The sequence below is a fragment of the Leptonychotes weddellii genome, chromosome 2 (genome assembly GCF_054177405.1).
Source record: "Leptonychotes weddellii isolate Sample4059 chromosome 2, ASM5417740v2, whole genome shotgun sequence".
Classification (NCBI taxonomy): Eukaryota; Metazoa; Chordata; class Mammalia; order Carnivora; family Phocidae; genus Leptonychotes; species Leptonychotes weddellii.
Genome location: NC_138370.1, coordinates 16,807,942 through 16,834,401, shown reverse-complemented (window position 1 = coordinate 16,834,401; position 26,460 = coordinate 16,807,942). Strand labels below are relative to the sequence as shown.

Below are 26,460 nucleotides of genomic sequence, written 5' to 3'. Positions count from 1 at the left end.
AATTATTTAAATATTTATAATCATCTTGGGAATCTTATCTAAATACCAAAATATTAAAAATATTTACGCTCCAGGGCGCCTGGGTGGCTCAGTTGGTTAAGCGACTGCCTTCGGCTCAGGTCATGATCCTGGAGTCCCGGGATCGAGTCCCGCATCCGGCTCCCTGCTCAGCAGGGAGTCTGCTTCTCCCTCTCCCGCTCCCCCCTCTTGTGGTCTTTCTCTCTCTCACTCTCTCTCTCAAATAAATAAAATCTTAAAAACAAAACAACAAAAAAAAAATTTACACTCCAATGGAGTAAAACCCACTCTTTACAGATTGTACTTTTTGAATCAACATTTCTTTCATAGAAACTGAAATCGGAAGATTTAGAAATCATTTAATCAGCATTTTGGACCAGCGCTACCACTCTTTACATTATGAGTAACTGGGGTCACTGAAGCTGTGACTTCTCCCCATAGTCAATACAGGCTCTAAAAATGAATGCCTTTCAAATCCCAACAACAGGTTGTCACATGCAGAGACCCGAAATACATGCCGACAAGTCTTGCAGGGACTGCACATGACAAGTCTACACAAGACATGGCAAGTCTACACATGAGGTCAAACACTCCAACCGTGGGACTCCGGTGCAAACCTGTTCGTGCTGGAGCCCGCACACTGACCCACCCCGCAGCCCCTGCATGAACGTGTCCTCCTGCAACCCCACGCACGTCACACATGACCCTGAGCTCTACTGCTGGGGTGCACGGTTCCCCAACGGAGAAGCAGGTGATTCCCAAAGTTCATTTGGAAATGTATTCTAACTCAAAATTCATTTTCCTAGAGCAATGCTATTGTTAAGGACTACGTCAATTCTCTGGAAATAAAACGCTACTTTTGTTAACAAAAATAATTTTCCAATTCTCCTGGAAACGGGGCCCAGTCATGGAAGAGGGGCTAACACGGATGATGGACGCCTCTCCCAGCGCTCAGAGCGTCCGAGTTCATTCTACCCAACCTTTTTCTGTGAAAAAACCAGTGGTCCCGGGAGTAGTAAGTTAGGATTTCTAGTAGCGCCTCTGTGGCCTGACTCTAGGGGTCACCGTTCACACCGCATTCTACAGAAAAGAAGCCCAGCAGTACCATTTACTTAAATTAAAAAGGATGCTAACAGTGCCCTTAGAATCCTGAAGTAGAGCAGCCCTGAGGACTTCCAAGTTCATACAGCTGCTTAGAGACAGAACCAGGATCACAACTCTATTTTCAGCTGCTCTTTAATGGTGCATTTAGGATATAAGCAAATTTGTATCCTCTTTAACACCATGCATTCAACTATCTTAGGGGAAATGGCACGGAGTTACAGATGAATCCTGCAGTGAGAACATCAAATGTACTAAAAGGAAAACCTGCACAAACTAGAGACAAACCTACAGAAAACAACTTGTTTAAAAAAAAAAAAAAAAAAAGACACCAAAGGCCAGCTACACCTATGTAACATATTAAATAGTCTGTCCCAAAGCTGCAGATGAAAACAAGAGTCAATATTTACCTTGCATTACCCAAACCCGAATCCCTCTTGTTCTTTATCTTCCAGTGACTACACCACAAAGGAGATAAAGTGATTCATAATTATGTCTGCCATGTGCATCCACTGAGAATAATTATCTGGTCCTGAGGCCAGCTTCATCTGCATTACGGTCATACGAGGAAAGCACTGTGGCCACCATCGCTGATGCCAATTAGGATAAGGAGCAGGACATTCAGTCCTCTACTGGGTCTCAAGACAGATTACGTTTTTCTACAAGGATAACGTAGGCCCCAAACCAAACACCCTATGTTCCACATTTTTTAAGCCGGTATCTCTCAATGATAAAGATGATCTAGGCATGAAAACATCTGATTACTCAATGGAGTAAAGAACCAGAGCAGTGCTCCCAATTCCTGAAACTGCACAACCACTTGCCAATCATCACAAATAATCAAAGGGAAAGAGGTAGAAAGGAAAAAAAAAAAAAAAAATCAACACAGGTCTTTGAAAAAGTAGTGGCAGGGAACTATGAAGATTATAGTACAAGACTGCTTAATCCATGTTAGAGAAAAAATCTCAAAAAGAGATTCAACCTCCAAAAATACATTCCTGAGAAAGGCTAACTACTGACTAGAAACTAAATCATTCTTCCAGTTCCCTAGGCATGTGCAGTACACACTCAGAACTTTCCCTCCTTTCTCCTACCTGATTTGAAAAATTAACTTAGATTGAGAAACTTATCTCTTTATTCCCAGACATGTCAGTGAAGACCCGAGAGAAAAAAGTTACACAATAAAATAAACAGGAAGACTAGAAATCCTCCCAGAAGCAAAAATAATAGTGAATTCAACATCACTGGAAATTAACATCTCTGAACCCAACTTTTACAACGTTTTAGGATGCCAGAGACCAAGTCCACGTGCAGCAGTGAGGGAAGGACCTGCAAGAGTTCAGCCTGCTCCAGTTATCACAGAAGCCTGGATGTGCTCTGAAGATTCCGGAAGCAAGTCAGAAGGCCCAGTGCTTTCATCAGTGCCCTTTCTGCACAAAGGAAAACTTAGGTAAGATGCTGCACTTTGATGTAGCACAAACAGGCAGAAGGGACTTTGAGGGAAAAACTCTCACATCTCCCTCATCACTTTGATTGGAGTCAACCAGCATGCAGACACCGTACCCACATACATGTGTATCAACAGCTACAATTTCCAAGATGGAAACTTAGGGGCAAAGCACACAATATGTAAGTGGGATTCAGATGTAAACCTGCTCATTCCAAAGCCCATGGTCTGACCCACTCCACAGCCCCTGCAACTACGTGTCCTCCTTCAACCCCAAGCACCTCGTCACACACCCTTATGCTATACTGCTGGGACAGGCAGTCCCCAACTTACAAGCACGTTATCCTCCAAAGCTCATTTGGAGATTTATTCTAACTCAAAATTCATTTTCCTAGAGAAATGCTAATGAGGATTAGGTTCCTAGGCTAGCCCCCAAACTAAAGTGTAGTACATCTCCCACTAAGATACGGACATACTATAGGTATGTATAAAGACCAAGAAGCAGAACACTGGGTAGGGCATTGTGTCAATGGGGAAAAAACACAGTCAGGGAAGAGAATGATAGAAGCTACTTTGCTACCTGAACCTGGCCGCCATCATCTTCAGTCTCAGGAGTCAGAAGAGAGTGGAGGAAGGGGTGGGGGGGGGGGGGCGGTGGAAAAAAAAAATGGGAGAAAGTTTCTGCCTTTCTAAAATATAAGGAGATGAAAGAGAAAGGAATCTCATTCTCCACCCTACCTCTTCCTCCTCCTCCCTTTACAATCCCAAACGAGACATAAGGCTTCAGGCCTTCCTCACTCCAGTTAGACAGGTGGTCTCCTACCTGGTCCACGTGCATGGAAGCACACAGCCAACCTGAAAACACCAAGAGCAAAATTTGGCTTCAACAGATAAAATCTGTCAGGGGCGCCTGGGTCGGTTAAATGTCCAGCTCTTGGTTTCAGCACAGGTCTGATCTCAGGGTTGTGAGATTGAGCCCCATGTCAGACTCCACATTCAGTGGGGAGTCTGCTTGGGATTTTTCCTCTACCTCTGCCTCTCCCCCACACTCGCACGCACATGCTCTCTCTCAAATAAATCTATCCTTTAAAAAAAAAAAAAAAAACCTGTCATTTTTTAACATCTTCCACCAAAACGAAAACTTTCCTCCCCACTTTCAATCTAACTTTCTTAATACACAATAAGAAAGCTAATATATAGGACTATGAAGTGAAACCAAGGAACAGAAAATTTAATTCAAAATGTTAACATCATGTGAAAAAGGACTTGAAAAGACATTTCTCCGGGGTGCCTGGGTGGCTCAGTTGGTTAAGCATCTGCCTTCAGCTCAGGTCATGATCCCAGGGTCCTGAGATTGAGTCCCACATCAGGCTCCCCACTGAGCGGGGAGCCTGCTTCTCCCTCTGCCTGCCACTCCCCCTCTTTGTGCTCTCTCTTTCAAATAAAATAAAATCTAAAAAAAAAAAAAAAAAAAAAGACATTTCTCCTAAGAACAAGTACAAATGGCTGATAAGTGCATGAAAAGATACTCAACATCAAAAGTCTTCCGGGAAATGCAAATCAAAACCATGAGATAGCATTTCACACCCATTAGCATGGCTATTATCAAAATGTTAGTGAGGATGTGAAGAAACGAACTCTCTCAAATTCACAGTCAGAATGTAAAATGATGCAGCAGCTGTGGAAAACGATCTGGTGGCTTCTCACAAAGTTAAATATAGAACTACCATACGACCTTGTATTCCACTCCTAGGTATATACCCCAAAGGACCAAAAGCAGGGACTTGAACAGGTATTTGTACACCCATGTTCACAGCATTATTCATAACCACAAGGTTGAAGCAATCCAAGTGTCCACCAACAGATGAGTAAAGTAAATATGGTACATAAATATAATGGAATATTATTCAGCCATAAAAAAGGAAGGAAATTCTGACTCATGCTACAAATAGATAAACTTTGAAAACATGCTAAATGAAATAAACCAGACCAAAAGGACAAATATGGTAGCAGTCCTCTTACTTGAGGTACCAAAATAGTCAAACTCATACAAACAGTAGAATAGAGGTTACCAGGGGCTGGTGGAAGATTGAATGGAAAATTAGCCTTTAATGAGTTCAAAGTTTCTGTTTGCGTTCATGGAAAATTCTGGAACTAGATTGTGGTGATGGTTACACAACATTATGAGCTAAGTTAATGCCACTGATCTGTATACTTAAAAATGGTTAAAACGGTAAATTTCATGTTATGTATATTTTACCACGAACAAATCAAAACCACAAACCAGAAGAGCTAGAGCTAATAGCATAACTTCATTGCAACCTCAACTTTCCCAATCTACAGAATAGGAGAAAAATACGGTATTAGGTATCTTAGAATTTGGGGCTGCCTTGTAACTATCTGGTATCTCAAATATTAAACCCACAAATGGAAGGGTCTACACTCTAGCATGCATCATCATGCTGACCACTGTGGTACAACCCAGCTGCCAGGGAGAAGCTCTTCTGAGTTAGACCATCACATACGAAGAATCCACTTATACACGTGAACAGATACCTTAACTTGGCAAGTTTCACTGTTAAAATCTTCATTAAAATTCTCATTGTATCAACATAAAGTCACGAAATAAATGATTTCAGAGAAGGGTAAGATTATGATAGTAACCAGAGTGCATTTGCTGACAAAGACTTTTATTTTTCTTTAGTTTCTTTTAATTTATTATTTTCATTATTATGTTCTATTAGCCAGCATATAGTACATCATTGGTTTTTGATGCAGTGTTCAACGATTCATCAGTTGCGCACAACACCCAGTGCCCATCACCACACGTGCCCCCCCAATACCCATCACCCGGTTACCCAATCCCCCCAACCCCCTCCCTTCTGTAATCCTCAGTTTGGTTCCCGGAGTCCAGAGTCTCTCATGGTTTGTCTCCCTCTCTGATTCTTTCCCATTCAGTTTTCCCTCCCTTCCCCTGCGGTCCTCTGCACTATTCCTTATGTACCACATATGAGTTGTTTAAAATTAAGAAGGGGGCACTCGGACGCACAGGGGAACCTGCCGATAGTCACTGCCAATAAAGCAGACTCCAGGTAAAGCAGCCCGGCCAGGCTAGGGGACTCCAGACTCCAGCTAGGACCTAAAACTTAAAGTGAGGACAAGATACATAACTCCACAATGGGTCACACAACTTAGGAACAGGTTTTAGGCAGGCATTCCATAGTTAAATCAAGGTACTGACGTTCCTACTGAACCATTTAGCACCCATATTATTTCCAGACAAAGACTGACACAACTACCTGTATATGGAACATTTCCACTCAAGGACCACTTAATAAGAAGCTCCTCCAGGGTTAAGTAAATCTCAACTTGACTGCATGGTTCCAAGAATAAGAGCTGTCTAATAAACTGCCTTGTATTTACAGAAGTCTCAGACACGATGCTTAACATAAAGCAAGCATTCAATAAATGCTAATAGATCAGATTTTCTTAGCTATCCATTAAACATCACTCAGAGGGGATGGATCAAAACCAAGAAGAGCTAAACAACTCTTTTTTGCTTGTGATGAAAACTTTTAAGATCTATTCTCTAAGCAACTTTTAAACATGCAATACAGTATCATCAATTATAGTCACTATGCCGTACATTACATCACCAGGACTTAGCTTGTAAAAATACAAAATGCTTCATGAAGTTGCGGGTCATCCTTGGGAAGGGGCCATGCTAATCCTTCTCTGTATTATTCTAATCTTAGTATATGAGCTGTGGAAACAGGTACCTAAATGATTTTTAATATGTAAATACAAATATAAAAAAATAGATACATGTAATACTCCCAACTCTCTCCTAAGACCATACTGTAATTACCCTTTTGAAAAGCAACTTGAATAGTCATAAAATGGATTTTGTGTAATCTTACTTTAAATGGTAACCTCTGAGTGTGGGATTAGTTTACAACAACCCTCTTTCTCTGAGAACATCTCCTTTTTTACTGAGTTGGGCTCCACTGTATGAACAACAGTGAACTGTCCTGGTGTGGACGACTACCTCCAATGTGGTCAGATGGTCTCTCCCCCACCACTGGATTTGAAATAGCTAGTCAGGCAGAGTGTGTCTGTGGAAGTCCGTGGACTGGAAAACATAAATCCCAGCACTGTGGAGTTAGCCTCCTCCTGCCATGCACCCTGGAGCAGATGAAACAAGTCTCTGCAAAGAGAATGCTACCAAAGCCCCAAGAGAAGCAGAAATAACAACGAAGAAGAATGACCGACCTGACTTGGTTCCTGACAATGTCCTTGACGTTAACTTCTGAGAAATATTCCATACCCTTTTAACACCTATCCATTTTTTGCCCCGGTTAGCTTGAATTGATTTCTATTACTTTCAAATTAAGAGTCTTAAGCTGTTGCCAAGAATTTATCATAGGAACACTTTAGATGATGGTTAGCACATTTTCTACAACTGTGATGACTTAGAAACAATCTGAATGTCACCAAGGATTAGAAAATTAGAGTGACTCAATGAAATGCAACCATTTTAAAAATATGCAGTTTATAAAACTAGGCAAAATGTGTTTTAGTAGTATTACCATGCAAAACACATAGAAAAAAACATGGGAAAATGAAAACAGTAGACATGAATAGGGGTTTGTGGCTGTGGGTCACTATTGCTGTTTTAATTTCCTGTCTACTAATTAAGACCAGGAAGGAAAAGCTAATAAATCGCCAAAAACTAGAAACAACATAAATGTCCATCACCAGTGGTTGAATAAGAAAAACTGAAGTACATCCATACAATGAAATACCACTTGGCAAGAAAAAGGTAGACCGTTGATACAAACAACAGCCTGTGTGTTTGAGATACTTCTCTAAGTGAAAGATGCCAGACAGAAAAGGCAGGTAATGCTCTTTACATAGTATCTGGAAGGGCAAAACCATGAAGAAAGACTGAGATCAGCGTTTGCCTGGGAGTCAGGGGAGAGAGGCTGAAAGGGACACAAAGAAACTGCATGATAGAAATTTCTATTTTTTGATGGTGGCTGACGATATATTTGCCAAAGTTCAATGAACTGCCCACCTAAAAAGGCAATTTTTGCGGTAAGTAAAGGATACCTCAGCCAATCTGACTTAAAAATAAAGCCACTGAGCTTGAAAACCAAACCAAAGCTACTGAGGCACCTGTTTTCTAATACTGGGTGACATTCATTCAGATTTATTAGGTGCCCACATATGCCCAACACTCTGCTAGGCGCTACTACACAGTGAACAAAACAAACAACTATACAAACAGAAATTGTAGTCAGTGAAGAAAATCACAGGCATTCCTGTTGCTATTACAGGGTGAAGGTCTCTGAGCAAGTCACATGTTTAGCGGAGACCTGAGGAATAAGGAGCAGAGAAGAGAAAAAGCATGGAAAGATTTTAGATGTACTAGTATATCAACAGTTAACAACTCAATAGCAACTCAACTGTTTAAATGCAGGAAGTGTGGTTATATTTTAATATTTTGATATGATGTAGAATGGGGCTTCCTAAGTAAGCAAATGAGGCTCTCAAAACAGCACTATGGGCAGTGGCCAGATACAAAAAAAAATGTTGTGGATTTGGGGGGCCCTCAAAGAGTATTATGGTTCCTCCATCCACTGCTGATATTTCAAAAGTGATTAACAGAATGTGTCCAGTTCCCTGCAATGAGACTGCCTACGGATAATTAAATGTCATGTTGTGGTGTTTTCAAGAGATGTATTGTGCTTGTTTTTAATTTTGGCTGAATTTACCATGGTTTCCTCAAGCTTATCAAGATTCTAAATGATCACTAAACACATTTACTTACCAAAAAGTGAACAAAAGTGTCCTCTGGTAAACAAAACTCTTCACACTATAGGGTTCGAGCCCCAACACACCACCTTCACTTGGCTTCAGAGGCACTCCCCTAGCTTTAATCCTCCTCAACTCACGGGCTGCTCCTTGGCAAATTCCTCTGCTGGCTTCTCTGACCAACCTCCTAATGTTGGGAGTAATTCACAGCTCCTGCCCCTTAGCTCCTCTCTTCTTACACTCATCATCTTGTTTTAAATACATTCTGTTTCATGGCAAGCCCCACAAGCATCTCACTGCCCGGATCTTTCCCTAAAGCTCCAGATTTGATGACCCAACTGTTAATTTAACATTTGCCCCTGTATACCTAACAGGCATCTCAAACTTCCTGCCTCTAAAAGAACTCCAGACTTTTTGACTCAAATTCTTTCTTGTCCCAGTGTTCCTTATTCTCAAGGAAAGATGCCTCTAGGCGCCCAAGCTGATCATCACACCAAAAACCTAGCAGTCAGCCTTGTTCCCCTCTTTCCCTATCACCTCATTAGCAATTAAAATAGGCACCGCCTTCAAAATATATTCCAAATGCAACTATTTCTCACCTTCACTATTACTCCAGGTCCAAGATACTCATCTCTCTCCCCTGAAGGACTGAGTAAATCATTAGCCTCTTGCCTCCTTACAATACATTCTCCACAAAGCAATCAGAAGGAGTTCTCCGCATTGTAACTCAGCTCATTGCAAATCCCCTCTCAAAAGTCCTCTGTGGGCCCTCAGGACACAAAAACTCACATAGAACAACAATTAGCAACACATTAGCCTTTGCACTGAAGGTAACAAGAAATATCTTCAAAGTCAAGTGAGTCCTCCTGCTACCCCTAAATCAGAGAATATTACTTAAACTTAGTAATCAACGCTCAGATGCAGTGAAAGAATCCTTTCAAAAAAAAAAAAAAAAAATCAATAAGCACCCATCCCTAAATCAATGAGTTCAAACAAAATACTCTCCACCTCTTATCTCATCAGACCTCCTCAGTCACCCTGGAGGCTGGGAGGGAAAACAAAGCTCTTGGTCTTTTGACCACAGATATTTTAAATATCTGAAGTAATCTGGTTTCACCTTAAAGAGAAAAGGAGACTGGAAAATAAATACTAAGTTTTGAATCAATCATACCCAGTCAGAAAACAGCTACCAAATGGAAGACTGTCTATCACTTTCAGACAGCAATTTCTTCTAACCAATATGACTTCAACATAAAATGTGTACCAGATGTATCCGAAGTGTTGTTAGTATGTTAAATAATCTTTCCAGAAACTTCAGTTTAAAATGCATAGGTCCACAGTAAATTTAATCAAGTAGGTAAAAGACCTGTACTCTGAAATAAGATACTGATAAAAGAAATTGAAGTTTACACAAATAAATGGTAAGATATGCCAAGCTCATGCTTGGAAGAATTAATGTTGTTAAAAATGTCCATACAACCCAAAGCAATATACAGATTCAATGCAATCCCTATCAAAATACCAATAGCATCTTTCCCCAGAACTAGAATAATCCTAAAATTTTTGTCAAACTACAAAAGAACCCAAATAGCCAAAGCAATCTTGCAAAGCTAAAGGCATAATGTGCCCAGATTTCAAACTATACTACAAAGCTATAGTAATCAAAACAATATGGTGTACACACACACACACACACACACACACACACACACACGGAACAGAATAGAAAGCCCAGAAATAAATGCGGTTAATTAATCTGTGACAAAAAAGGCAAGAACATACAAGGGGAAAAAGTCTTGAAAATGGTGCTGGGAAAACTGGACACCTGAAAGAATGAAACTGGACCACTTTCTTACACCATACATAAAAATAAACTCAAAACAGATTAAAGACCTAAACATAAGATCTGAAACCATAAAAATCGTAGAAGAAAACATAGGAAATAAGCTCTTTGACATCAGCCTTAGCAATTTTTTTTTTTTTTTGGATCTGTCCCCTCAGACAAGGGCAACAGAAGCAAAAATAAGTGGGACCACATCAAGTTAAAGCTTTTACACAGCAAAAGAAACCATCAATGAAATGAAAGGGCAACCTATTGAATGGCAGAAGATATATGCAATGATATAGCCAATAAGGGATTAATACCCAATATATATAAAGCACTCCTACAAGTCAGTATGTAAAGAGCAAACAATCTAATTTTAAAAATGGGCAGAGGACCTGAATAGGCATTTTTCCAAAGAAAACATACAGACGGCCAACAGACACATGAAAAGATGCTCAACATCAGTAATCATTAGGGAAATGCAAATCAAAACCACAAGATATCACCTTATATCTGTTCAAATAGCTAGAATCAAGAAGATATAACAAGTGTTAGTAAGGAAGAAATTAAAACGAGAACTACCATACAGTCGACAATTCCACTTCTGGGTATTTAGCCCAAGAAAGAAACACCAATTTGAAAAGATATATGCACCCCTATGTTTATTGCAGCATACTTACAATAGCCAAGATATGGAAGCAATCCAAGTGTCTATTATTAGATGAATGGATAGAGAGGATGTTGGGTATATACAATGGAATATTAGCCATAAAAAGGCTGAAATCTTGCCATTTGTGACAATATAGATGGACCTCGAGATACTCTGGTTTCTCTTCAGATCACATAAATCTTTTGCCTTTTACTAGAGCGTATTATACGAAGTGAAATAAGTCAGACTAAGACAATATAATGATTTCACATATATGTGTTATTTAAAAATCAAAAACAAAGCTGAACTGAAACAATCATAAATACAGAGAACAAACTGATAGTTGCTAGAGGGGAGCGAAGTAGGGAGAGGGGTAAAATGGGGGAGAGGGGTTAAAAGGTACAAACTTCCAGTTATAAAAGAAGACACAGAATGCAATGTACAGCATAGGGAATATAGTTAATATTGCAACAACTTTGTATAGTGACAGATGTTACCTAGATTTACTGTGGTTGCTTCGTAATATATAAATGTTGAATCAGTGTTGTACAACTGAAACTAGTCTAATAATGTATGTCAACTACACTTGAATTTAAAAAATTGTCTTTGTTGAAATGACCTGTCACCTTCAAGTTTTCAAACGATGCTTCACTTTGTTCTCGGGCACTATGGGAAACAAGGCATATCACAGTTTCCATTCCTCAACAATCTGCGACCGACATTAAATACAAAATGTTTTCTTACAAATTAGAAACATCTAGAAATATACCCCACTAAGCCCAACCTCATAAAAAGAATCACCTCCCATATTTGCTTTTACTGTCTCTAAGGGTTTCTGAAAGTCAATCTCTAAAATGTTTATCTCCCCCTCTAGAAGCCAGGAAGAAAGTTTTATTCACTCTCCTCTACACTTTTCACACCTGTCTTCGGACGCACACGCTCCCCATTTGACCGTCTCCTTATGGCACCATCTTCTGGCAGTGAGAAGGGAGCGGTGGTGCCCTGCCATTCAGGCCCTCCTCCCGAACTGTGACTATTTTTAGGTCAGCGGCCCCTCTCTGATTCCTAACTTGGCCCTAGGTAATCATGAGGCAGTGAGAAACCCTTCAGAAGCCAGGCAAGTCCCAGTGGGATTAACAACACTCCACCGCAACAATGTCCCAAGGGCTACAAAGGAGAATGCCCTCCCACGCATAGCAGGGTCATGACCTTTATAGACCAACCCACCCACTGCCCTCACTTGACCCAACCAAGGCTGGGCTCCCAATCCAGACATGCAATCCATAGTACCCGTAATTTCATCAGGGGGAAAAAACAAAAACAAAAAAAACAAAGCTGAGATTTCCTACTTTGAGAGTTTTAACCCACATGCTAGAAAATTTAAAGCTATCCAGTGTTGATTTTTTTTTTTTTCACCTTAAATGTCATGTCCAGTAACAACACTGAGATTTTGGATTTGTTAACCTTGGAAAGAGGTAGGTATTGATAAAAATATTCAAAGAAAATGTTAGTCACCTTTCAAAAAAAAGAATATACCAAGATGGCATAATAAAAGTATCTCCTTGTGCTATTTATAAATATAACCACATACTACAACATCTATAATTGGTACAGGCCCACCAGAAATACTAAATATATCTGATGTTAGAACTCTACACCATCACTGCTTCACCTCTATTAAAGATAACTATAGTAAGACAAATTTCAAGTTAAGTGTTCGGTTGGTTTTTCCAGCTCACTACTAAAATGAAACATAAGAACCTCAAACTAGGTTTGAATATTTGGCAACTGAAATTTCAAGGGAGAGTACATCCAAAAAAATGGAGAAAAAATACATTCATATATTTCATTTTGTACCTTTCCTCCAAGGACATCGTGTCACATCAAAATTAATCGCTTTCATTCATCCCCCAACTTGGATTTTGTAAAGAACTGTCCATCTTTTCTGAACCCATAGGTTGACAGCATCAAAAAGGTTTGTTCTCCAGATTTCTCCTGATAACATCAAATGAAGACCTCATGAAAATGTTAAGGACAACACACTGGCTCTAGTATTTGAGAGACAAGCTTGATTCAGAGGGGGAACCAAGGAGTAAAGATTCACTCACTGGTTCTGGCTGTGACATCTGTTATTGGGAGTCTCTGGCCCTGAAGGTGAGGACACCTCTGTCAGATGTCTCCTCTCCAAGCACTCTGGCGATCTAGGATGGCTGAATGTGGGAATATGCCAAGAGAACAAGAAATAGAGCACAGACCTCAGGAAGCAAGAAGCCCAGCCAAGTCCCCTCCCTTACCCTCACAAGCAGAACAAAAATCTCACTGTTCCAAAATTAGCTACTTTTTTTTGTATTTCTCAGAAGGGAGTATAGGAAGAGGGAGGCTATGGGATCTTAGAATCTGTCCTCAATAGACTTGGAGGAATAGATGGTATTTTTTTTTAAAGACACTGAATATGCAAATTGTTGTGCTATAGAAAAATTAGGAAATTCACAAATTGGGCTTTGTTTGGCTTTATATATCTAAGGCTAATATGTTCAGTGCAAAGTCTTTAGCTTCACGAAAAGGGTCCAAGTCTGGCTACCAATTATATCACAGCCTGACTGCAACAGCCTTTAATATCAATAGCACAAAGTCAATCAAAAGAGATACTTACAAGTAACCACCCTCAGCAATAAATGCTCAAAAGGAATAATTCAGTAATAGAATCCCATCCTTAATGGCAATCTGTGGTTCAGTTATGGCCAAGAAATCTCCAACTGACCAAAGCCAGAACCACTGCTCCCATTTGCACAGATAGGTGGGCCCTGATGGCATGACCGGCTGGCCCAGAGTTTAAAGGTAGAAATGGATACAAGAGGATTCGAACTTAGAAGTGGGAGGGAAAGGTTTTACCCATGTTCACCCAAATAATATTTGTGGAGTTCAACAGCCCAATTTTTTTTAAGTTAAGAATTTCAGGATCTACTCATGCCTTTCTCTAAATGATTCTGATCCCTGTATAAAGTATTTTAATCAGACATTAAAATAACAGCTCTCCTTTGGGATAATGACTTTCTAATTTGTACACCTAAAATATCTGTGTGATTTAACTTAATTCACGTTTACAGTTTAGAAAAATTCTATTCCCACCATTATATAAATGCAAGATGTTATAGTTAGCGCTCCAAATCTTACCAGTTTTCTTACAACTATTCCCTTAATAATAAAGCCTTTCAAGCAGGAGATTTTTTTTTTTTTTTTTTTAATATTCAGAACCTCCAATTAGCTACAAGAGAAGGAATCCCCTACAACAGTACTAGAGCAGTCCCAGAGAAGGAAAGTGGGGGGTCGCATACTTCATGTACCACCCTGCCCGTTTCTGTATCCCTGCTTTGAAGTGACCTTTTACTACAAGAACTTCCATTCATTCAACAAACACTGATTACTTGCCTACCACATGCCGGCTGCTCTCCTAGGGACACAATGGTGAAGACAATCCGTGTTTAAGGAGCCTTCAAAGAGCCAATAGTTAAGAAAGTACAAGTCAGTAATTACAAAAACTGCAAAAGTAGAGGTGGAATCAGCCTAAGGGAACCCAGAGGATGGACTCCACTGGTGTCGACATGGAGAGAATGATGGGAGTGTAGCTCCCTGAAGAAGAGGAAGCTTGGACTGAGGTTGAGGAACAGGCAGGTGAGTGTTTCTGAGCCTTTCAGATTCTGTCAACTAGTAACATTTCCCCTCCAAAAATCTGGAAGGACAACAGGAGAAAGGATACTTAAAATATTATGGAGGTCGGCTGACATAATAGCTGGAAAACTATCTAAGGCTTTGAATGTCAAAGCAACCTGTGAGAGAAAATGTTGTGTAAACACAGTGTTCGACCCATCAAGACTGTCACGTGGGGACTGTCTCTCTGACACACCGTCAATCCCTCTTTGTCTGCCCAGTCTCCCAAGTGTGTGAGGCCAGGGGCGGGGAGCACGCAGCTCTCTCTTCCATGGACAGAGATAAGGATGTCAGCACACAGCACTTTCAAGTCCCCAAAGTGTTCTCACAGTTGGCTCCCAGGTGACAGCCCCATAGCACAGACCAGTCCCATGATGACTTCCTATGCCTCTTCCTCTTTTATAGATCTTCCCAGAAGTTGAGGATCTTGCCCAAGAAACATAGTTCATAAGTAACAATGGACATTAAAACCCAGTTCAAATGTGTACCCTTGGTCTCTGTCCCCCTTCCTTCCCATAGCTAATAAGGTCAACCAACATTTGCTCACCACAGACCCAGCTCTGCAGAACTGCCTCAGCTACTGGGCTACCTACCTTGCTTGGAACAAGCCAAAAGTTATCTTGGCCTCATTTCCCTCCTCTGTAAAAATGGATGCAACAGTAAACAATCCATTTCTTCGGGTTGTTTTAAGGTTAAATGAAATTTTTGGAAACTTTCTAATACCCACCATTGTTAGTTGCTACTGTTATACTGTCAACAACCTTGTGCAACAAGCCTTATTATTACCCTCACTTTAGGACCAGAACTTAGCAACTTGTTCATTCAGTCAAGGCAACTTTTTGGGGGGATGGACATGTTCTAGAGCTCGATTGGTGTGACGGTTGCACAGATGGAAATTATTTGTCAAGACTCATATTTGTACACCTAACCTAGGTGCACTGCATGGTACTTTTAATTTTATATCAGTTAAAAAATCTGGGTGGCACCTGGGTGGCTCAGTCAGTTAAATGTCTGTCTTCAGCTTGGGTCATGATCCCGGGGTCCTGGGACTGAGCCCCGCATCGGGCTCCCTGCTCAGCGGGGAGCCTGCTTCTCCCTCTCCCTCTGCCTGCCGCTCCCCCTGCTTGTGCTCTGTCAAATAAATAAATAAAATCTTAAATTTATTTTTCACCTATCATGTGGCCAGTAAACGGTTTGTATATTCCCAAACACCTCTTAACTCATTTTGGAACTAAAGATGTTTTTCCTGGTTCTTATTCTAGAATCTACTTTCCAACTAATCCTTCCTACCCTAGTGAAAATCTTGCATGGTTACTACACCAACTACCATTTTGGTCTGATCTTGTGGACATCAAAGCTGACTTACACAGTTTTACGTTTCACTGTTAGCTCCTGCATATATTCACCTAGACCCTCCTAGAGGAGTAGGTCTCTGTCTATGACCCTGGGAGGGCACTATAGCCCCAGACCTAAACAATCACTTTGAAAAGCAGTTTAGGACCACAAACCAGGTACCTAAAGTCTCAAACCAAGAGATCTCTGAGAATCTAAAATATTAGCTCTTAGTCTAGGTCAGCATTCCTTCAACACCTTTTTAAGCACCTTAATAAAAGCACTATTCTAAGTACTCCTAATAGAGAGGTGAACAAAATTACATTCTTGTTCTTGTCAAGATTACATCATCTTGCTGATAAGAATTCCATCATAAATTCAGCTTTTTAATGAGAATCGGTAAGAAGTAGGAGTCAAGAACAGCAAGATTAAGTTCCAGGTACCCCTGAGGCCATACAGAAAGGGCTGCCCCAATAAAAGTAAGCAACTAAAACCATACCACCATTCACACACAATGCTTGTCAAGAACACTGTCAGGGACTCTACAGTTTGCCTGAAGAAATAACTTGATGTGAAGACTCTGCATTCTTTTGTTTCTAAATTGTACACAGCTAGGTAAAGGAATTACCCAAAAGGTAGCACAGGTTGTTGGAGAGAAATGGGGTAGACTGGCTACACAGGACACAGATTTAAGCTAAAATGACTTTTCTCCCTCAAGGTATTAAATGCCCATGAGCAGCTCCTTGTTTAGAATCATTCAGACAGTTGCCAGATCTCCTCAAAGTCCACTTGGCAAAAAGGAAATAATTTTCCATCTGAATCCTGCCAAGACCAGTTGAAAAATGTCAGTATGTGTGTGTGGTTACGCAAGTTGGCACCTCACACCATATCTCCCAACCTTTATTAAACATCAACTTCCTGTACCTTTTACTTGGAAAATGATTACCTGTGTTAGGCTTTCCACTGGCAAGTAAGAGTTCTTTCACAGAAGGTCAGTGTATGTACAGATCTAACTCCTAGGGGCAGCCCAAAGGAAGAAAGAGCCAACCTCCCTAAAATGGCCTACTTGTCAAGTCCTAACATCATACATTCCTTAGAAGTCATTTTGGTAACACAGAACCATTGACCTTTAGGGCTAGAAACCATGACTGATACTCAGGGTGTAACTGTGGTTTTATGGGACATTCTCTTCCCTGTTCGGACGGACACCAGGCCTCACCTCCTAGTTAAATTTCTACCTGGGATTAACTCCATCTGCCAAAGAATTACCTGCCTCCATGTAGCTTAAAATAAGGAAATAGGATTCAATATTTCTATAGAAAAAAGTGCTTCAGAAAAACAAGTATCAGTCCCTGTTCAACATACATGACCCTGGGCTGCTATCTGTAAAATGGGTACATTTTACAATATATTATTGTACAATCAAATGATTCAGAGGACTGTTAAAATTCATTTGGTTCTCTTTGAAGCAGTGTAAAAACTGTAAAATGTCACAGAAATGTAACTATCAATTTTCCATTTGTGCTATTCATCTTAGTGGCTTACAGGATTTAACACTGTTTTATATTCTGCAGTTATAAGATGGAAAAACATGCCATAATTCCAAGCAACGTCATTTGAAATGTTATATACCCAAACCAGTGATGCTTTTGACCCCACTTCAGCACCAATATGAAGAAAATCCTCACAACAGTGATCACTCTTTATGGCATGAAAACTAGTCAAGTATCAGTATCCTACCAGGAGTGTGGTATAGACCAGGAGAGAAGAACTGGATCCTAGTCCTGGTTCTAGAACTCACTCATCATAATACAAAACATTTATCCACATAGTTCCAGTCAACTTCCTCATGTATAAGATAGACCTCTACTTCACAGGTTGGTGTGCTAACTGAACAGAAAGGTCCTTAATGTCCTATTTACAAGGTACTATCCAAAAACACAGTTATTATTTCACTGTAATTTTAATCATATGCATGTGTGTGTGTGCGCATGTGCACACATACACTGAGGCAATTCTGGATTTTTCATCTCTATTTTCACACACACACACACACACACACACGTGCGTGCATATCAGCAGCTCCCTAAACTTGAACTCTACAGAAAACCAAAAGGTAACAAAGCTGAAGTCCAAGAATAAATATTCTCAACTATTACTGGTATGAACCAATTCTTTTTAAGAAGAAAAATGATCAGGCTCCTGTGCCTGGAATTTAATTCCCAGCAAAGAGCACCAGTAGGCCCGAGCAACCACCCTCTCAAAATTCAGTTAAGGAAATTAAATTAAACTTCCTAGCCATGAATCAGAAAAGAGGTCCTATATTTGGCACTGTGGCATAATAACCCCAAGCAACAGGTATCATCCCCACCATCTTGATGAGGGGACAGGGGTGCAAAAGGAAGAAAGTTACTTACTGAATCCATGTGGCTAACACAGAAGATCTCAGACGTGAGCCCAGCGTGGTCCTATTTTAAAGTCTGTGCACTCTCCATTATATTCTGGTACCAAACGTACTGGATCCCAGTAACATTTTTTCCATTTCTATTAACAAAGTATGTCTCCAAGGTTTCAAACTGGACATCAGGGTGAGCAAAATCTAGCTAAATGTTGAAATACCTCTTTTATTATTCCAATCTTAATAAAACAAGAGAAAGGAGAGAAAGAAAAAAAGCATTACCCTCCCCTGGAGGCTTGTACTTACACCATTTAAGTAGAAAATAATTTTCATTTGATGTACCTATAAGGTTTCAAATTTCAAGTGTTGGGCATAACAAGGTATATAGAACCATATATTGCAGTGATACCTGCAATATAAAATCATTTAAAGTTTTTCATGAAAAGAGAAATGCAGGATTTTTCCTATCTCCATTTCCATTTTATTGATAGACACACTCCCCTTATACTGGAAGTACAATGTACTAGTAAATTCCTTTGCACAGTTGCCATTGGTAATATCTCCCCATAAAGCACTCCCAGGAGTTTCTAAGCCTTAAATAAAAAGTCAACTCTTAAGAATACAGAATCAAATTCAAAAGAAATGAAAACTACTCTGAAACAATCTCATTAAACGCAATGAGAGAAACAACAACCCCAGACTGAAAATTCATCTGAATTACTTTTTAAAACGTAAATACATATTTCTCTAAATGAGAAACAGCCCACGTCTCTAAGAGAAATTGTCGACTTGTGACCATCTGCACAAAATGGAGACTGTAATAAATTAGCACAAGTGGAATTAATTCCGTACAAGTACTTGCACGTGGGTTTGCCAGATGTTCTGAGAATGGCACTTAGTAATAAAAGAAAATTCTAACTCGGGAGGACCAAACTTCACACCTTCCAACTCCAGGTTACCCTACCGCCTAACAGCACCAGCTTTCGGAAGGACACAGGGCCACCAGTGGAGTGGCCTCTGTCTGCTGGCTGAGGCTACCACAGGGGGTGTGGGGAAGTGTGAGGGCCAGGACAGAGAGGAGAGTCTAGAAAAGCAGTCAGTAAATTATCGTCTCTGGCTTAAAAGACCTTCTAGTAGCTGTGACTGACGGAGGAAAGAATTTCAAACTCTCATGCCATTAGTGCTCTAGATGATTTATTCCAGGCTCCATCTGGTACAAATAATTATAAAAGTGCAAATGTACCCAACATAAGGTTTAGACCCTATCCTCAAGACGCTTACAAGTTTTAACAAAAACCCGTTGGAAGAGGTCGCTAAAAACATTATCCGGAGCAAATAAGTGAAATTAGACTGCAGTGCTAAGCATCCTGCTTCGCGACAATTCTGAGAGTCATCGTGATCCCTGATTAAGGACGAAGAGTCTTTAGATGACCAAAGATGTCACACATGCAGGCAGAGGGAGAAGCAGACTCCCTGCTGAGCAAGGAGCACAACATGGGAGTCGATCCCAGGCTCCTGGGATCACGACCTAAGCCAAAGTCAGATGCTTAACCGACTGAACTACCCAGGCACCCCTGAGTCTATGTTTCAACGTCAGCTCCTATATGGCTTGTATAAGCTTCTATTTTTGTTCCTTTATAAAGCTGCATTGCATAAAGCTCTATATAGGCTTCAAATTTTGTTCCAACGAACACAGCCACAGACATTATGTAAGCTCTACTTGTATTCAAACACCTGTTTAAACAAGACTATACTTTTACACATCTCCTTCCCACTCTTCTCAAGAATTGCTTTCTCAATGCCAATTTAGAACACAAATGTCCTGAAATGTTTTAGTTAATCGTGGAAGGTCAGCTCAATCATGGTTGATCGGCCCACGAACATCAGTGCCAACTTCATTTTCTTTGCATTGAGTGTAAATATAAATTGACAAGGTACAAATATTTACAAGAATTTAAAAGAGTGAAAATAAGGAATTTGATGGCTTTAAACCCCTCTCCATGGCATCTTACCCCTAAGCCTGAGGTCTTCGCAGTCTGTTTTCTTCCCAATCTGAGCTTTTTCTGTGTGCACGCAGTGGGAGGCTGGCCAGACCTGCCCTCCCACTTAGCACAACTCTTACTGAAAAACGAAATCAGTACAATTTCAGGCAAAATTAACACTACCTGAAAGTAATTTCCCAGCAACCGCTTTGCCCTTTGAGCTAGTTTGAGAAGCTTACGACCTGCACATGATCTTCTTTCACTGCTCAAAATGAATGGAGTCAACCCTACTAAAAAGTAAACATGTCTCCTCAAAAGAAACTAAGTGACTTTAAACCTATTTAGTTTTACAACTTCAAAATGAAATAAAATTTCTATGTGAGAATAATGGTAGGATGTGTGCTTTCTACTTTTACTCATGCAAGTAATATATACACAGAACATTCATAAGCTTAGACATAAGCCTTAGCAAATGTAAATACAGTTTATCTTTAAATATTTTCTCTTTAATATTGGGCTTACACTGCAGACTAAGGAAAACCTACCAGCTTTAATGAATACCTAAAGTTGTTTTGGAATCAAAGATGTATATGCAAAAATGGAATTCCGAAGTGCTTGAAAGCTATTTACCTAACACCTCTATATTCTGCCTTATAATCTCTTTGTTGAGGAAACACTCTTCCTTGATTGTGTAAACATTATACATCAGAGCAATCAAATTGCAAAATACTTTATAGTGTATGAAAATGAAGTTTTATTGTATTTATCTACATAGTAAAGATTAGCTCCCAAATCTGTCATCCCCAAAATGGAAAAGTCTTTTTCATCTTGAGCCAAGTGAATAAGAAAAAGTCATGCATTAATATCATGGATAAATGCCCACAGAGAGTAATAACTTCTGATTTCAAATAATATTGCAGTCCTTTCTTTTAAAAAAGAAAATTATCATCAGAACAATCTTGTATGAACTTGATTTAGAAAAATACATCTTTAGAAGAAGTAGTTGCCAGTCAAATTCAGTTACTGGTTATAACCAATTTCCCAAAGTCAAGTATGGGAAACCCTGGTTAAAGCAGGCTTTTCTAAAAAAAAATTTCAGGCTGTTGGTCACACCCCATAGGACCTAATCCTTTTCTGCAGCACACACATCCTGTCACTCCTCACCTCTCCAAAGGCCCCAGCCACCACTGTCCGGGTCCCTACCAGGCAAGTGGGGCAGGTCACCTCCTGGTAGGCTCACCTGCCTCCAGAGAAAGTTTGGGCTCGTTTTTACATGCCCTAAAACACATGCAGCACACACCAACCTTATCCTCGGGGCTTATATATGGTCTGGTGCCTTATTTGTGGGCCCTAAGTGATGGAGAACTCGCTCAGCAAAGCCTTTAAAAGTCCTCAGGGTATATTTAAACTTCCACAGTATGGAAAGATAACTCAAGTTTGGGAAATCAGGCGGCTACCCACCCCCACCACCTCTTCAAATAGTTTCATCTGTAAACAATGTTGGAAATTTGGGAAAAATTTTAAACTACATATACATCTGTCTAGACATCAAGAAAAGAACAATTCAGTATGAGCTGTAATAATGATTGTACAATCTGGCAAGACACTACTACAAATAAAAAATAAATGTATAGTGAGCCTAATCACATTTACATAATCATAGAACAGATCTGAAACATTTTTATTCCCTGGGATTTAAAACTTTGCTCTGATTTTGAAGAATGTTGTTCCTAATGATATATACCATGCAGAACTATTCCTTATCAACAAACCCAGTCTGGTTTACAATGGTCTCTACTCCAGGATATAGAGGTTGTTCTAATGGATTTGAAAGGAATCTTACTCAGAATTGATGGGGAGGGTAGGGGAGGGGAAATTCTTTTAAAAGCCTGCCACTGTTACTCAGTTCTTAAGCTATGATCCAGAAGTGTTAATTTTGTTTTTGAGAAAGTCAACAGACTTGGCTACATTAAAGTATAGAACACCTCTAAGTCAAAACCACTATAAACTCATGGTATTGGTCTTTATAAGGCCAAGACATCATGGGGGGAAAAAAATCTGTAATATGAAATGTAAAAGTTTATTATCAATCCATAAAAGTTCTAATAGAAAAATACTAATATCCCAGTAGAAAAAAAATTGGCACTGCAGTCATTAAAAAAGGAATAAAAATGAAACTAAATTTTTTTTGGTATTCATGATTTGTAATTAAAGAACTGGAAATTTAGGTATCAAGAAAGCACTGTTTACCTCTAAAGCTGGAAGGATTATTTTTCCTTTTAGGAATGATTCCCCACATTAACAAGAATACCATAACAGATACTCTCAGAGTGTTGGTGGGGATCATACTTGGCAAAACATTTTTTGGAAAGCAAATGGTCCATCTGTATCAAGAGATCTTTGGGCCAAAAACTGTATTTCAAGGACTCCATCTAATAGGCCCTGTAGATAAAGTTTTATAAGGGATATTTCTTGCAACAGTATATATTTAATAGTACTTGGAAATAAAAGTTCAGCTTATAATTTTTTACCTCTATATAGTGAAATATTATGTAGCCACTAAAATAAGACTCTTAGAGAACTTACTGACCTGCAAACTTTTTCCTCAAACAGGAAAAAAAAAAAAAACAGTATGCAATAGTATATCTGTATAAACTGCGTAACTGTAAAAAAATAAATCCATTAACAAGCACGAAGAAAACACTGATTATATTTGGGTGGTAGAATTATTTAATTCATACTTTTTCTGAATCTACCCATTTTTATACAGCAAGCAGACATGGAACAAGGCCAACAGAGGAAGGCTATTATGGGACTTGCCTTCTAAATGCTTCCGTCTAATAACAAATACAGAGAAAGAAATCTAGCTAGAATTTTATAACCCTATGAAATTATCCAAAATTGTAACCATGTATTACTAATACATAATTAAAAGGTGCAGATCTTCTGCAAGCACTATTTTCTCCATGACCGATTTTTAAAAGAGGAAAAAATTGGCACAATATTATTTTAAACTCAATTCCACTAAGTTTTTAAGGATAAATAGTTTTAATCATTTCTTTGCATAACTTTCCTTATGGAATAGTGTATTGAAGAAAAAAAAAGTGTCCTACACATTGCAAAGCACTATGCAAATAAGGCATCATTGGTTCAGTTTAAATTGTCCATCATTTCCTGCCCTAAGTATCCCTGAAAAAGAAGCTGTCTATTGTATTGCATTTCCAAATTCTTCAGTTTCTCTTCGGGTTAACCACACACTGCTATCTGGGTGTTATCTAGACTCCTTAAGGAGGTCATTAAGGAAGCAGCAACTCATTTCCTTTTTATTCCCCTCCCTCCTTGCCTCCACTCCTAACACCTGCACCGCACCCTCCACCACCCCCCACCCCAGGGCTAAGGATTTAATGTGCTGATGACTAAAATCCCATCACCTGGCAAAACATAAACCCTGTCATTCCCTGAGTTTTGCCTAAAACTTTGATTTTATTCAAACAAACAAAACACGCTGGATTTCCTTTCTTAGCACCCAAACTACTAGATAGTCAATAGTAGTTAACAGGGTAGGTCAAACTTGATGGAGGCTAAATGAAGAATTAATCTCTCCATTCTTACTCCAAAATAAATTATGCTAAGTCAAAGTCAACAATCACTTAGTTATTTGCAAAGAGTACGTCTTGAAAAAGGAGAAAAAAATTTAAGGTAATAAGTCCCATAATTACTGTAGAGTAGTAATCAATCAGGTGACTTGACTTAGGAGTGGATTCTTCTAGAGAGCTAGAAAAGCACAAGTAAGCCGCTGGAAGTAGTAAGACACGGGACGGGAGGGCCTTGGGAATTGCCCCAACCTCATTAACGCCACATTTCAGCCCTGATTGCTTATGCTGAGAATGGGCCCAAGCGAACCGCAACGGGAGAAAGCTGGGACTGCTGGGCCCTGGCAGGTCAAGTATTCGGTGGGCGGCTTCCGGCTGCAAGCATACGCCTGTCAGTCTGCGTCTACTGTAAACCCCTTCGGTCACTTTCAAGGTGACAGCTACTGCGATCCGCATCCGTCCCTGCCGCACCAGCTGCGCTGACCCCACGTGAGACCCGATCTCCGCAGCCTCCGCTCCTGTGGGGTTGTCTCCCCACTTCTCTCCCAACTTTGGCACCCAAGCCCCTGGAATAACCGCCCCTCCCTCAAAGCTAGTTCCGTCCCCCGTGACGGTCGCGTTCTCGTTGTGTCCCCGTCCGTCCGCCCCCCTTCCCCCCCGCCCCAGCCCTAGATCTCCACCGCGGACAGGCTGGGCAGCCGGAATCCTCTTCTCAACTCCGCACTTACCCGCAGCTCCTCCTTCTCCTCCTCCCGGGAGCAGAGACGTAGAGTAGGGGAAACAGGGACTGAGAGCCCCGGCGCCCTTCGGATCCCCGGCGGAGGCGCTCCAGGCCCACCCGGGAGACCCGCGGTGCAATCAGTGCCCAGCGGGCAACGTCTGCACCTGGGGACACACGGCTCGTCCCTCACCCCACCCCCGCACGCCAGCGGCCGCTGCAGCTGCCAGGCGGGAACCCCGAGACTGGGGCGACCCAGCCTCCCCGCCTCTCCAGCCGCTGGGGGTGGAGCAAGGGCGGGGAGTTCGGGAAACTTGTAAATAGAAAAGCTCCGCCGCCTCTACCCACCTCGCTCGCTGCCACCCCTTCCAAGCTGCCCCAGTCTGCACCTCGCTGCTGGAGACAAAGGGCAGGCGGCATTCAAGGAGGGGGGGGGCTGCGCCCCGAGAAACTTGAAAGACGCGCGTGGCTGTACCTCGGAATACAGGCCCGGGAGACTCCCGCCGCGTTCCGCTCCGCTCTACTCGGCAGGTTGGCGGGTTCGACTAGCCAGTTCGCTCCCTCCTCTGGCGCTCCCGCGTCCGGGTCCCGAAGCCCCGCACGCTCCCGGGCTAAATGCAGACTCACCCCAGGCCCCGGGCGTCAGCCCAGGACTGCGCTGCACCTGTTGCCACGTGCAACGCGGCGCCCCGCGGCTGCTGCCAGCGCACCTGGCTGACCCGCGCGTCCCCAGACCACGCAGGTCCCCGAGGGCGACTGGAATTCTGCCTACTCCGGCCCTCGCCTCCTGTGTTATCCCTGCGAGCTCTCTGGCTTCCAGCTAGCCGTGGGGCATTGCAGCGAGGGCGGGCCAGGAGTGGGGGTAGGGAGTGGGGCGGTTGCAGAATGATCAGGGCGGAGGTTTGCTAGGAACCAGCACTGATTGTCTCCGCAGAGCGTCCAACTCCTGGTCTGTTTTATCTTCGTACTACTAAGAAGTTTATTAGCGAACACCTATTAAAGGTTAAAGAAATGAGCTCCAGCTGTTATCTTGGAATAAGTGAAAAGAATACAACACCAGGGAGATGAACGAGGCCCGACCCACTCTTCTCTAAACACAAATGAAGTCCTTCTTCTTTGCTAAACTGAACGAATTTCATCCATAGCTGTCTATTAGGCTCATAAAATATTTTCTTCTATAGATATATTTTTAGTGCAACGCTTTTCCGAAGATGCTATTCCATTACGAGAGATGGAAGATTATTGAGCCATTAAGTGTCAGACAACCTGGGCCCAAACTTAAAAAAAATAATAATGATAATTAACCGGTTTGGATTTGCTGAGAGCATTTTCAGAGAGGCTTTTTCAGAGAATTAATCTGAGGATATTGTGCTTGACTAAGTTTTCTATGCTAGCAACATCAGATCCACTAACAGATGTACCGCCATTTACAGTTGCAAAGCCTTTTCACATTACAATGTCCCAGTATTTCCTCGACAAGACCCAGAGGAAATAGGTCAGATTATTATCTCCATATTTCCGCTGAAAAAATGGAAGCTAAAAAAGGTCAAGGGACTTACTCAGGGTCACACAGCTAGCGAGAGTTAGGGCAAACCCATCTGGCCTAACTCACGATCTTGTCTTTTTATTGTATTGCATGCCAACTTGCTTTTGAAGAACCTGTTGCAAAGACAGGCACGTAACTAACATATCTGTGACTTTAAAAGGCATATGATTATTTTTAAAGAGATGCAGCACTAAACACCATTGAATGATTCTCTCATGCAAAAGCACCGAAACAAAAAAAAATCAGAAAAACAAATGCACTGATACAGTTACTGCAAGTCATGAGGCAATTATGCTAATTAGCAACATGCCTCCTTCCTAAACAGA

General features: G+C 40.9%; 1 protein-coding gene and 1 non-coding gene across 2 annotated transcripts in view; both read right to left on the bottom strand.

Annotated features, from left to right (window-relative positions):
* MTUS1 (microtubule associated scaffold protein 1) overlaps positions 1–24,824 on the bottom strand; it is a 132,023-nt gene extending 107,199 nt beyond the window's left edge. Inside the window, exon 1 of the mRNA XM_081812887.1 lies at positions 24,599–24,824. The gene's annotated coding sequence lies outside the window, so the exon portion shown is untranslated. The remainder of the gene's footprint in view (positions 1–24,598) is intronic.
* LOC115941917 (U6 spliceosomal RNA) lies at positions 6,238–6,343 on the bottom strand. Its single transcript, XR_004076584.1, has one exon. It is a non-coding gene; the product is annotated as a U6 spliceosomal RNA (small nuclear RNA).
* Positions 24,825–26,460: the final 1,636 nt, after the last annotated feature.